Source organism: Homalodisca vitripennis, chromosome 7 (assembly GCF_021130785.1).
Source record: "Homalodisca vitripennis isolate AUS2020 chromosome 7, UT_GWSS_2.1, whole genome shotgun sequence".
NCBI lineage: Eukaryota > Metazoa > Arthropoda > Insecta > Hemiptera > Cicadellidae > Homalodisca > Homalodisca vitripennis.
Genome location: NC_060213.1, coordinates 140,124,088 through 140,137,546, shown reverse-complemented (window position 1 = coordinate 140,137,546; position 13,459 = coordinate 140,124,088). Strand labels below are relative to the sequence as shown.

The 13,459-nt window shown below is 33.6% G+C and overlaps 1 protein-coding gene across 1 annotated transcript in view; it reads left to right on the top strand.

Annotated features, from left to right (window-relative positions):
- Positions 1–13,459, top strand: part of LOC124366430 (ecdysone receptor-like) — a 653,070-nt gene that overhangs the window by 167,965 nt on the left and 471,646 nt on the right.

The following is a 13,459-nucleotide window of genomic DNA, read 5'->3' as shown; positions in this document are numbered from 1 at the left end:
GGATCATTTTCTTTGATTCATTCAGATGTTTTTCTCAGAGGAAAATTATGAGTATTGTGAGAATATTGATGACATAGAAAAATATTTCTGGGATCTGTACCTCACTCAGCAGTGTCATCCATTTTGTATTATTTAAAAACACAATTGTTGTAACGTAAAATATTCACCGCATTGTTTCAACAGATTTTTCTGTTCCGTTCTCCAACAAAAAGAGAATGGTTTTATATTTGGGTATTCAATCAAGTTGTTATACGAGTTATTTATAAATCAGATCACCGAACCAAGGTTCAGACAATTAGCCACCCCCGCCTAAGCTGTTATTGCCAGAGTAGTTTCGCTTTGTTATTATCTACTGGTGGAAATAGCGCAATAACATTTATCGGAGCGAGATCTCCCAATGTTGTCTGACTGACTGACTGGTCTGGGGTTTTCTGCGGCAAACCAATAAAATTCTCGTTTAGCTGACGCGTTAGTCTGGGTGTAATACATTCACCCCTTCCACTGCGCCCCTTTCTTCCTCTCTTTGAACCCCACCCCCCTCCCCATGCCCCACTAATCACTATGGACTGATACAAATGTGCGCTGCTTATGCCCTAATACGGGGCAATACATTAGCTTCGCGATATTCTCTGTTATGAAGAACGGTTTGGGAACTGAAAGCCAGCGTGCGCTGTAAAGGCCCACGATCTGATTTTTCTTGAAGAAACAACAAACGAATTATTCGTTAAAAACAAATTCAGCCACGCTAGTTAGTTATCGAAAGGATCAAAAACTTGAAGTGATAACTATTTTTTTTTTTTTTTTTTTTTTTGACGTGACAACGTCTTAAATTAGGTTGCGGCTCGGAGTCACTCATGAAAAAGTGTAACGCCCGGTAACGTTACGATGCCCGTCCAGTGGGTCCGCCGCACGGGATCCGCACGGGATAAAGCAGATAACTGTGGGTCCGCGCACGGGATAAAGCAGATAACTATGTTTATTCGTGAAAATGTGGAGTGCTTAGATTCGTCATTTACAACAACTACAACAATAAAGGTAAATAATTGTACATTGATATTTCATTATCGTAAACTATGATTGATTGATTAATTGTTAGATTGACACAAAAGTTGAGAAACTGAGTTTATAGGTTATGTCATACTATTGACAAATGTTGATAGTGTTAAGTAAATTATTAGTTTAAATCACTCTGCAATCAATCGTAATTCAGTCGATTGAGAAGAAACAGCGCGTATTGCTAGTCAAACATTTAAAATAACAAATTATAACCTCTAACCTGTCATAACAGTGCGACCAAACAAACGAACTAAACCGACCAATCACCACGCGCGGAGTTAGAATTTAACTGTGTTTAGCAAGAATTTCAAATTACAATTTTAGTAAATGTTTTATTCAACTTTACCATTTACAATAACAAATTTTAATTAATTTCAAATTATGTACCGTACAACAAAATTATGTAGTAAACAAAATATATTTCTATAGTTAAAATTTGTGCAATTCTTATTTTCATTCAATTCCTTGTTCCTATTGTGCAATTTAATAATATTCATATCAATAAATATTCTACCGAGAAAAAGACGTTGTCACGTAAAATCTTCGCCCGTAAAACCGACTTTACAGGCAACCATAATTTTTTCAGAATATAATTTTTATAGCTTAATACACAGCCAGAAGCATAATCCTTAATTATATAACCGTGAGACTAAAAGTCGCCGCATGTTTTGCTGACGCGATTTTAACACTTCATATTAAGTGTGTCAAGATAAGCAAAATATAATGTAATAAAAATACTATCTCATATTTTAAACTCAGTACTAAGCACTCTGGCTCAAGCAACGTACTACTTCTTGGAAGTTTTGCTTTTTACAATCAAGTGCTAAATAAAATATTATTGACACATAACTAATCATTTACATTCCAATAAGGTTTTTCTAGTAAACAGTTTAAAATTAGTTTATTGTTTAATACCGACACTCAATGTCGAGGGCAGCTATTTTAACCTTGTTCTAGAAAATGTTAGATCGCAGTTTACCAAGAAACTACCCCTTCCAGTACAAGTATACGTCCAGCTATTATATGTTGCAGTGACTAAACTGCCGGGGTCTCTTAAGAATGAGGTTGTTCCTAGAAAATTACGCCTTTTTGTCTTCAATTGTATGGGTTATAGTGCTTCATCAATTTCGTCTCTTTATCCCTTTTTTCTATTTTGTATACCCTCGTTTTGTTAATTTCTTCATATTAATTAAGATTTAATTAATTAATTAATCAAATATTAAAAAAACATGAATAAAAAACACTTAATAGTTCATATGAATAATATGCAATTTGTTAAATTTTATATTACACTTTTAAGCCTTACTATAGCATTATAACGTTGGATTAAGTAATAAACTTCAGGATTAGTAATGTATTATCTCAATTGAAAAATCCCTAACCAATTGAGAATTCAACTTAATTCACCACGGGAATATTGGTCGTTCCTGGTAGCTGAGTGGATAGCGCCTCGGCTTTCCTCCCAGGGGATCCAGGTTCGAATCCCTGTTCGGGCATGGCATTTTTGCACATTACAAATTATAATCTGGGGTAGCCTAAAGTAAGATAATCAGTTCCGCGTTATAGGATTAGATACTCTCATAAAGAAAACTTACCTTCTCTATTTATTTGTGTTTGAAATTTTCTTCTGGACGAAGCATTTTACAGTATACAATATTTTATTTGAAGAGCTAGTATTCGAATTTGTAAGGTTAGCAGCACTGATGCTGGTCTAATTCATTGTATTTTATGATCGCATGTATGTATATTTTACTTAAACAAATTAGGATGATGTCACACCACGTGACAGTCTTGGCTGAGGTTGCATGCAAAATGTCAATTATTCATTCTGTAGAATTCTTGCGCGTAGACTTAAAGGAAAATAGCCACACATAAAATGTATATTTACATTACTTCAATGCTTCACAGCCTAATCCCCTGGATCAACATGTACCACCATACTACTCATTATTGTCTATGTAGAAATAAAGTGTCATCCAAAATTACGAAATTCTTTCAACATATCTTGTGGATATGTACAAGTGTAACTATGCCACATGTAAAAATATCATATGATACTATTCGGTTTGTTTATACATTTATTAACCATGCGATCTTTCCGTTGTCACCAATAAGATCAATATAAAAATGTTCACTAACTTTCAACCGAATTCAATGAAGTGACATGCACGATCGTCGAACTCATTGTTACCTATATATATAAATGAAGTTTCAACTAAAATTTCAACTTTATAGATTAGTTCGTTCTTGAGATAACTTGTGGACAGACAGACAGAAATGAGAATTTTTCATCCCCTATATTGATGGAATTTGCTAACGCCTAGCCCATAACGAGTGTCCAATACTGTTTGCAGTGAAAATACAAATTTTTTTTTACTATAATTTTCCTAAACTTTCCTCATGCTACCCCTTAGATTCTCCACACACACAAGTAGAACTTCCATTGTCATTTCATTGGAGGAGGAGCTCTTCTTATTGGATCGCATCTTTGATGTTGAAAGGCCTCGTGTAAAAAAATATAATTATTACTATATTGTGACTTTTGTTTTATAAAATAACAGAAAATGCCATTGTTATGTTACGAAAGGAACAGCTGTTGAACGCTGGTGAATTATAGAGAGACATTAGCGATTGCCTCGTTGTGGAACAGTTAACTTTTTGATATTAGTATAAACTTTGTTGACCACAAGAGCACATACGAGGTATCAGGAAGACAGGAGTAAGGGACAGTCATTGAATTCGTGAAATACCTGTTTCCTTTGAAAGTACCTGCCCGAGCTCCGTCAACTTTTTAATATTAGGATAAAATTTGTTGACAGGGTATTAGGAAAACATACGAAGTATCAGGAGGACAGGAGTAAGGAACAGTCATTGAATTTGTCAAATACCTCAGTTTCCTTCAGGAAAGTACCTGCCCGAACTCCGTCTTGTGGTATTGACGTGTCTCCGAGGGTAATGCGCCTACCAAGGTCGCTCTCGCGGCGCCTAGCCCTTGATTGCTTCTATTCATCGACTACAAAGCCCTATACATCGCGGATTGTCATTATTGGGCTCGACCGACCTTCGCCAGTTGATTAATGCTCTACTTTTTGTCCCACCCTCCGCCAAGCCGCGTGTTGTGCCACTTGCGCTCAAACTGTGCGCGGCGGCAGGTGTTACCTCCGGGCCATGCGCGCGAGATAATTTCCTCAGATATTACAGATAGCCAAAATATTTTCTGTTACCTTTTTGGCTTGCCCTCATATTATTTGTGGCTTTGATGAATGTTTATTCTATAGTCTACATAATAAAATTTTTATTTTCCACATGGGTTTGTATTTATTTTAAGTCGAGTTTTCAGGAATGTTTTCTAAAGGTCTGAAAAGTTGTCAAATAAAATCAAATCCACATTGAGTTTAAAATAAAATGTATTCTACCTGTCACAAAGAGACAATAATTATCCACACTCCCCCCTCCCCTCCTCATCACCAGGGTGGGGAACCAACAATTGATACCTCGTACTGTTTTATTATAACGCAAACTTAAACAAGTCCATACATTTTCGTTTAAATATTCCTTAACTTATTTTGATATTGTGGGATTTAATAGGATAACATACGAATATGGGGCTTATATTGGTTATTCAATCTGTAAACATCAATTAATACTCGTACCTAATTATAAGTTCTAAATATATGTACAAAAACAATCTAAAACATAAGAACAATATTGCATATAGAAGAAAAAATAACTTGAAGAGTAAACTAAAATATCCAATACATCACTTACAATGTGGAAATTAAAAAAAAAAAACAGAATTGACAAAAATTGTATATAAGATTAAAAAAACATAACTCATACATAAAATTAAAAAATACGGATCTGCAATTGCAAATTACACCTACATATAAAGTCGTGAATCATATTACGTATATTAAGTAAACCAAGATCAGTTATAAACAAAGAAGATGGACCACTACAAAATTCTATTTCACTTTCACTAGTATCTGAAAAAATATTAATAACGTTACGTAATATAGTTCTAAATTATAGATTTACTTTTATTTTACAAACTATATCAATACAAGATAACTTAATATTAAATCTGTCATATCTGTATTGACTTTAGTGAAGTAAATGAAGACAGCCTTGCTCTCGAAAAGCCTCACAAAATACAATCTAATTATTGGTCTTTTCAGATTTTAAATTTACTTATATTTATACAAGATTGTTCAGAATTTTTATCAACATTTATATTTTGCTCATTATCAATGATTAACCCAAGAAAACCGAGTCAAGCAACGTCGAACATGACTACTCTTTGGGTGGTCAACCCCTAGACGATCCTACCCCAGCTTCATGGTCTTTATAAATGCACTTTTAGTCGCTAGTCACCAAGTGTTATTTTAGTTGTGATACACCCATAAATTATCCTTAGCTATAGAATCGGGACTATGAAGGAGACTTCTTATATTACTCTATTGGAATTCTCCATTCAACCAGGGCTAGAAGAATTAAAATATTCCATAGGTAGACCATGTTTATTATATTTTATTATTTTCTTAGATTGTATTAGTTACGCAGAAGAGAAATCATTCATACGGATGAGGTGTGCTGAAATCCAAGGAATTATTTCAGTTAGTTCTGAGATCCGACGCTAGGGCTGCGCCACGTAACTTTGTTACTGTTTTACTTCACCTCTCACTCCACAGATGGCAGTCCGAGCGCTCAATCTTACTGTGCCTCAATTTACAACGTCGGATGGGTTATCTCCTGTGTAACTAATATAGTGAAATATTTTATTATGGTAATTCAACCATTACTGGTATTATGAAATATATTCAGTAGAATATTCAAGGAAAGGAGTGAATCTGTTTATACTACAGGAACGAAAATGGTACTTTTCATCATCTTAACCTATATTCAGTCTAATATCTCAGCCACTTGGAAAGCCAGAGTTGTAAACAACATCCGCCAAACACAAGTGTGAAACAAGGATAACAGCAAAATAACAGTTCGTCTTGAATATATTCAGTCCGTTAACCGCTTAAATATATATAAAGAAGTTACGGCCATAGTGCTGTAGGGAAGGCCAAACAACGTTTCCGTGATTATTGGAGCAGAAACTGGCATTGGCCAGGATGTTCAAACCCTTCCGACATCCCCCGGCAAGTTGTAAAGAGTAATATCTTTCTCCCATAGCTTTGTCTAAGGATTTGTTTCTTTAAATGAAAACAGCTGCAACACTGCTATGACCTCTTTCACTTAAATACTTATTCTTTACAAGTTTTATTCATATGTGTTCGTGTTTTATTCAAAAAGGTAACGACGAAATGAAAAAAAAAAACTAATGTCTGTGTCAGCCAAAAGTCCCCCTCAAAAATTCCTTTAATTCAATTTTCTTTTCCACTTTTAAAAATTCATATTACTACTAATTAATTCTATTATTATTATTAATCAGTGCGGACGTTTATGTTAAATCGTATAATTAATATAAATGTATGTACTATTTAATTAAATTAATCTTAGATTATATGAATTGAATTAGAAAAAAATGTACCCTTTGTGTGTTAATTTACTAAATTTAACGCAACTTGTGTGTTGTAAAACAGCCAGACAATGGTGTCACGTAGTGGTACAACGGCTTTAGCAAGATAACCAGGTCAAGTAACGTCGAGCGTGGCTGCTGCTTGGATGGGTGACCGCTGAGCGATCCTGTCCTTGCAAGCAGCCCGCCTGCCCGGCCATTGGTGGTGGGTGGTTCGGAAGTCACCTTTAAGCCGTTGGTCCCCAGGTTAAGTGTTAGAGAGGGCTTCTTAGCCCTAACTTTGCCTGGCTAAAATAAGACATATTTACCTTACTTTTTTAACAAAACAAAAAGACCTCTACATCAAATTAAATACATTTTGTTAGTTGTATGTTATTAACTCTGTGAATTGAAATGTTTTGTTTAATATAACGATTCTCTAAAAACCTTGCGATTTTTTAGAGGTATATAAAATATTTTAGGCTATGGGTTATAGTTTACATAAATGTACAACTCTTTCTTACAGAAATAGACTCTGGGGCATTTGTAGCAAATTAAACCTAGGCGTAATGTTCGTTCAGAGCCCAGAAAAATATTTGTAAAACCGAATTCAAAGAGTTTCAAGTTACCATGCCTTCACTTTTTTACTTTCAGTTGTTGGTTAGCTTTTGATTCTGAGTAATAAAGACTTTTTGAATTTTGATTAACCGTTTTCGGCGTCAAAATAAGTGCATCTGATTTAAACACTGTATTTTGACACCGTTAAAACTTTTGTGGTTTTGTTACCAAAATACCTGAAAATAAATAATAGGCTTTATTTGTGTAAAGTCAATGACAATTAATGCGTCAGCAAATTGTAAGAAACAATTTGAAACATGACGAACATTTTTGTCACTTTGCACAAATAAAAAAATCTTACACAAAGAATTTACTTGTAAAGCTAAAACGTTTGGGTAACTGAATATTTAGTTTCATTATATCACTACAATTAATTACTTATAATAGATGAAATGTTAGGGAGTAAAACATGTAATATTAACCTAACCTTAGGTAATATATAACTATTGGCTTCAACTCCCTCTTCTTGTTACTGTAGTTGAACACCCGAGGACATATTGTCTGGGGGGAAGTTCTGTGACTTACGCATCTCGTACCCAACAATTATTTAGAGCAATTGAGACTTTCTGGAGCTCTCTAAACATCTAAAAACTAGATAAATTTTCCAAAACTAAATTTGTTTATTGCACTGGCCGAACTGTTGAATATATTTTGAGCATAGGGAGAATTTACAAGTTTAATTCCAAAGGCATGTTATTTACACTGATATTAGACCAAAGCATGTATAATTCCAAGACATCCGAAGTTGAACTATTTTGTGTCCAATTGTTTTATTTAAATGAAACTTGCAGATGTTAATTAAATTGAATGTGAAGGACAATATGATGTTGGACATTTGCTATCGTTATATGTTAAGTATAACACTACAATGATTGAAATATAACCTCTTCTTCAGAAGGAAAAATATCCTAAGGCATTAAAAAACTAAAAAAGGCCAGCATGAAGTGCAGACTGGAGAGAATGAACCCAAGCGTTTTCACTGCATAGAACCTAATTGCATCAAGCCAGGATTTCATGCAGTTCGTTAAGTATCATTTACATATTTTAATTTTGTGTGGCAGTCGATTGCAACATTTTTTAGTTTTGGTCTTTCCACCTGAAGAAGAGGGCAGATTTGAATCCTCGAAACGTAGTATTATACTTATTTATATCGTCTAACGATGTCAGTATCTGAAATCATATAATATTTTCAAACCTTCAATAGTCATAACTAACTTTAAACAAAGAAATGAAACGTATTATAAACTTTAAGACCGTCTTAATTTCTTAATGGTTACTTGAGCATACAGGAAAATTAAAAAAATAACTGCGGACTGTTTTGTTGAACTTTGTTTTTCTTGTAGAACTTTGCAGTTAGTGAAGTGTCCAAAACTCATTAAAAAGGACACCCGCGCCCAAGTTGAAACGAGTCAGAACATTAAAACGCCGCCAGCTATTCCCGACGTTCGCAAGGCAGCTTAGCTTAGCTCGGCAATTCTGCATTGTTAACTTTTTCTGCTGTAATCGCAGGCTTTACACTTCTTTCTCCGGCGTTTTTATCGTTAGAAACATTAGGAGCACTATTAGCTGTTACTCCATCGTTTAACTAATTACGTGCCATTTACATACTTTACGGTGAAGTACTTTAGCTCGCTCTCGTTGTGGATGTTCAAATATCTCCAAACAGTCAAGGATATTAAAAGTTAGTGTTACAATTTTGTTACGGGTGAAGAACGTAGTGATACCGATGATATCGTGGTGCATAAAATTATCTTAATATTAAAAACTTTGTTTATAAAAATATTTCTTATTGGCTGAGCGTTAGCGAAGCTTATCATTTCAATAGATTTTTGTTTCATTTCGATATCTATATAACTATCAGTGTACGTGTTTGATATCTCGTAAGATCAAGCGACGTCGAGCGTGGCTGCTGCTTGGATGGGTGACCGCTGAGTGATCCTGTCCTTGCAAGCAGCCATCCTGCCCGAATGAAATATAAACTTATAATTGTGCATCAACCTGTTGTAATTTCAGCTAAGCCTGTTACTAGACAGGTGGTGTGCTAGTTCTACCTTGTATTAAATAAAATGGGTCCTGGGTGTTATTGAAAAAAAATATTTCTATTATTTGTCATATTTTGAAATAATTTTCTTAAGGACAGTTTCAACCCTATACTTTATAGACACGGAAATGGAGCATTTTCACGATTAGATACTCGTATTTGATTTTTAAACCATTTATTTATATCTTGTTAGTATATTATTTTCTTAAATTTAAATCTCGTTAAAATAATTTTATCTTGTGGCATGTTTTATAAAAACCAGATAACATACCATAGTAGATTTATCAATCATTTTCAAACGTATTTTTATATTTATGTGTCAAAATTGATTCTTTTAACATTTACACACTGAATTGTTTTTTAATTCACAGAATAAAAAGTATTATAAAACTCGTATTATTGATTAGAACAGTAAGGTCTATAAATAAAGTATTTTTTTGTAATCAAGAAAAACCCATCCATGGGTAAAACTTACTATATTATAAAGTGGTTTTCAAATTTCTAAGATTTAATAGTAAAGCTTCACAGATCTTATCTTACAATTACCAAATGCCAAAATTTTAAAAAAAAAAAATCGCAAGAAATGTATGTATTTATGTTATTTTAAATAGTTCGAAGTGTTTTAAAACTACTTATTTTTATAATTTGAAAATTATGTATACAATCGTATGAGTGTGTTTACCGTTAATTCAGCTTTCACGATTATAAAGTACAACGGTAATGAACCAAAAGAAAGCATAAATAGAAGTATCATTTTGTGCTATTCGTTGGACTTTATAGCTTTTGATAGATTATACTGTGGATAATCGCATGCAAAGTTGCTGACTGATATATTACATTAGGTATTTATCAGTAACCACAAAGTACCTACTCGAACCGTGAGTAGCTGACACTTACATTGAGTGTTTGTCTGGCAGCTACTTGGATGTGAGGACAGAACAGTTTGTATGAGGTTTCTTAAATGGTATTCAACTGAAATGGGATTGATTGATTGGCAAGACCTCAACAAGGTGTCAGGCAATCAAGTAGCTATTCAAGTGGGATTTTAGTGAGACTTATTTTGAATAGGTTAGAAATTCAAAAGTAAGAGTAGCTAGGGAGCTAGAAAATAAATATACATTTCTGTTACTATTCAATCTCTATTGAAATTAAATCAGGCTATTGCCGTTTATACAAATTTAATTAATGTTAAAAGTCGTTCAACAGATATTTTTCTTCTTTCGACCATATGTTGCTTTGGTTATTTAATTAAACACGTATGTGACAGAAACTGTTAAATACAAAGTAACTGAATCATAAAAAAGTAAAGGCTGTGAGGTGTAGTGGTAGCATGCTCGCCCGGAAAGTTGAAGATTCGGGTTCGAGTCCCGAAGGAGCAATTAGGTTTTGTGATTTAATTTTTTTTTAATAATCACATGCAATGTTGGCAAGTACCTACATTGTAGGCTAACAACACTTATATGGAGTGTTTTGGCGTGTATCCGCTTGCTTGGTGAGCTAATGACACTATGTATGAAATATTTAGCAATTAGCCACATTTGTAGTGAACTACTTATATGGTGAACTGAAATATGTGGCATGTTCTGGCAGGTAGCGATTGTACGTCAAGCTATGTGAAATTGTATTTCAGTGTTTTGGCATGTAGCTACACGTATAGTGGCGACATATAGGGAGGCAAATAGGTGATCGCATGGTAACAACAGTGACAATTGTGGAACAGTTTTGGAAAGTAACTGCTGATTATTTATCTTTACGTAAATAGAGTTTTTGGGAAGTATCTTCTTTAAAGTCTAAGTGTTGACACATAATTGGAATTTTTATGATTAACAAACTGTATGTTTAATAACTATGTTTAATAACATTTTACCACGTTTAACGTATTTTACATATGAATGATCAATCATTCATAAGTAACCTGTTCACTATAAGTAGTATTGTACATGTTGCAATAAATATTTTTTTCAAACTAATTTATTGCATACCTAACATTGTAATCGATTCAGTGCACTTGAAACGCTTTAATTACGCTTGGTGCAGTTAGGATGGTATTGTACCAATTACCTTCCGACTGTTTAGAGATTAGTTGCATAGTTGTGTGATGGCAGATCGGAGTCGGTGCGGTGGTTAGGAATATTAAACTATTTCCTTTCATCAGTTCCAACCTTGTTCAAAGCAAAGCTGTCTGATTAATTGTAAACGTCCAATGCATAACGTACCCTGAATGCTGCTGTGTGGATTAGTTTTGTAACTATAATGTCACGTTCTCCTCTACGCCTCCCCTCTCCACTGCTCTCTCACTTTTTACCCCCAACAGAATCCCACTTTTTTTACAATAGGCACCTTGTTTGTTTCGCGTTTAAACGTAAAGAGAACTGAAGTAATAGTAAACGTTCAATGCAGAACGTTTCATAAAACGTTCACAGCCACGACGCTCCACTGCAGCACTCCAGTACCCTGAATGCTGCTGTGTGGATTAGTTTTGTAACTAGAATGTCACGTTCTCCTCTACACCTCCCCTCTCCTCTTAACCCTGTCCACCCTCAATGCAACCGTACCTAGTCAAACAATCTATGCCTTGTTTTTACTTTGCTTTTACTATAAAAAGCTTCAATATCCGAGACCAATATCAATTAATGTCTGAATATTTTGTTATACAGTGTGATCGTCTTAACAGTACCATCATTGCTATCTCAAAAAAATACTATATTTACATTTAAGTATGAATGGAGGGCTTAACCTACTTATCATTCCATTGCAAATATGAATTTGAGAAATGTTAGTGCCAATACAAGGGCCAACTTTAAAATTCATGAACACCCATAACTTTTTTGTGATCTTCGTTATAGAATATCTTAAAAGTTTATTCTTAGCATTTTTTTATTTAATCTACTCGTGTGAAAGTTATAACGCACCAAAGATCTCATAATGAGCGACATTCATATGCGTAGATCTCCTCCTATACGCTTAATTTGAACCTCTGACATATCTAACTTTATCAGACTCCTTACGAATACCTTAAATCGTATGGAAAATACACCAGACAGGTCGAAAGTAGAATTTTTGAAATGTGCCATTTTAAAGACATGTTTTCTATTTTTATGTAATAAATTTTAAAACACTTTTGAACTATAATTTCTGATTCAGTTTTTACCGTTTTTGATACTTTAAAATAATTTGTGTTAATTAACTCTCAAATATAATTTGTATGATACGTAGGCTACATTGCAAATTTGATCATCATCAAGCCATAAACTAACCTTATGAACTCTATCGTTTTCAATATATGTTACCCAAAATTAAAACCAAACTGATATAATTTAAGTCATTATCTTTTTTAATTTTGCAAGAGACTCCTTAGTATTTATTGAAAATGAAATAAGTGACTGTACATTCAAATTACCAAATGAGGGTTTTGTGTTTAAAGTTAAAACCAATTTCTAGTTGGCACATTTGATATATTACACACATCTGTCTTCAAAAAAGGTACAATACGTCGCCAATAATGTGGCCATTACTTGCTTTAATTTAAAAATACTTCCGAGAATTATTTCTTTTACAGCAAATCGTAATATACACTAACAATTACGAACTATTTCTCATTGATTCAAAAATATTTTAAATGTTCCAATATCCATTTCACGTTAAAGAAATTAAAAATAATTTTATATTAACAGAAGCAGAATTCATATCTTTTACGATTTAGAGGAACTTAAACTTAAAATCAACATAGTTTGTTTTTAATTTATGCGACCATGTTTTGTGTAAGATTCTAAGTATGTGACTACAAAATACTGAAGTTGTTTCCATATCTGCGAAAAGAACTTAGTCAAAACTAATGGAAATAAATTTTTAGGCTGTAGATAAGGTTTTTCAAATGCAACATTATGGAAATGGAGAATTTTGCTTCAATTTGCATAAAGCACTTTTATGTCACATCTTTTTTCCTATCCTAGCTATTTTCTTATATTTTTATGTTCAATAAATTCACGAACGCGATATTCCTTAAGATGTAAGTAAAAGTACACAAAGTACCGACTGTCACGTAGCTGGTTCCGATGAGGTTGAGAATCATACTTTCCATTCTATTATTTTCTTTGTACTCTATGAATTAGCTTTTCACGCGTTCAAATATCATATTTTAAAGTATTGAGTTTCTTTACAAATTCTTGTAGTTCCTCATTGCCATCATGGTTACCCATGAGACCATAAATGTAAAAGGATTCGCTAACGCTCAGCCA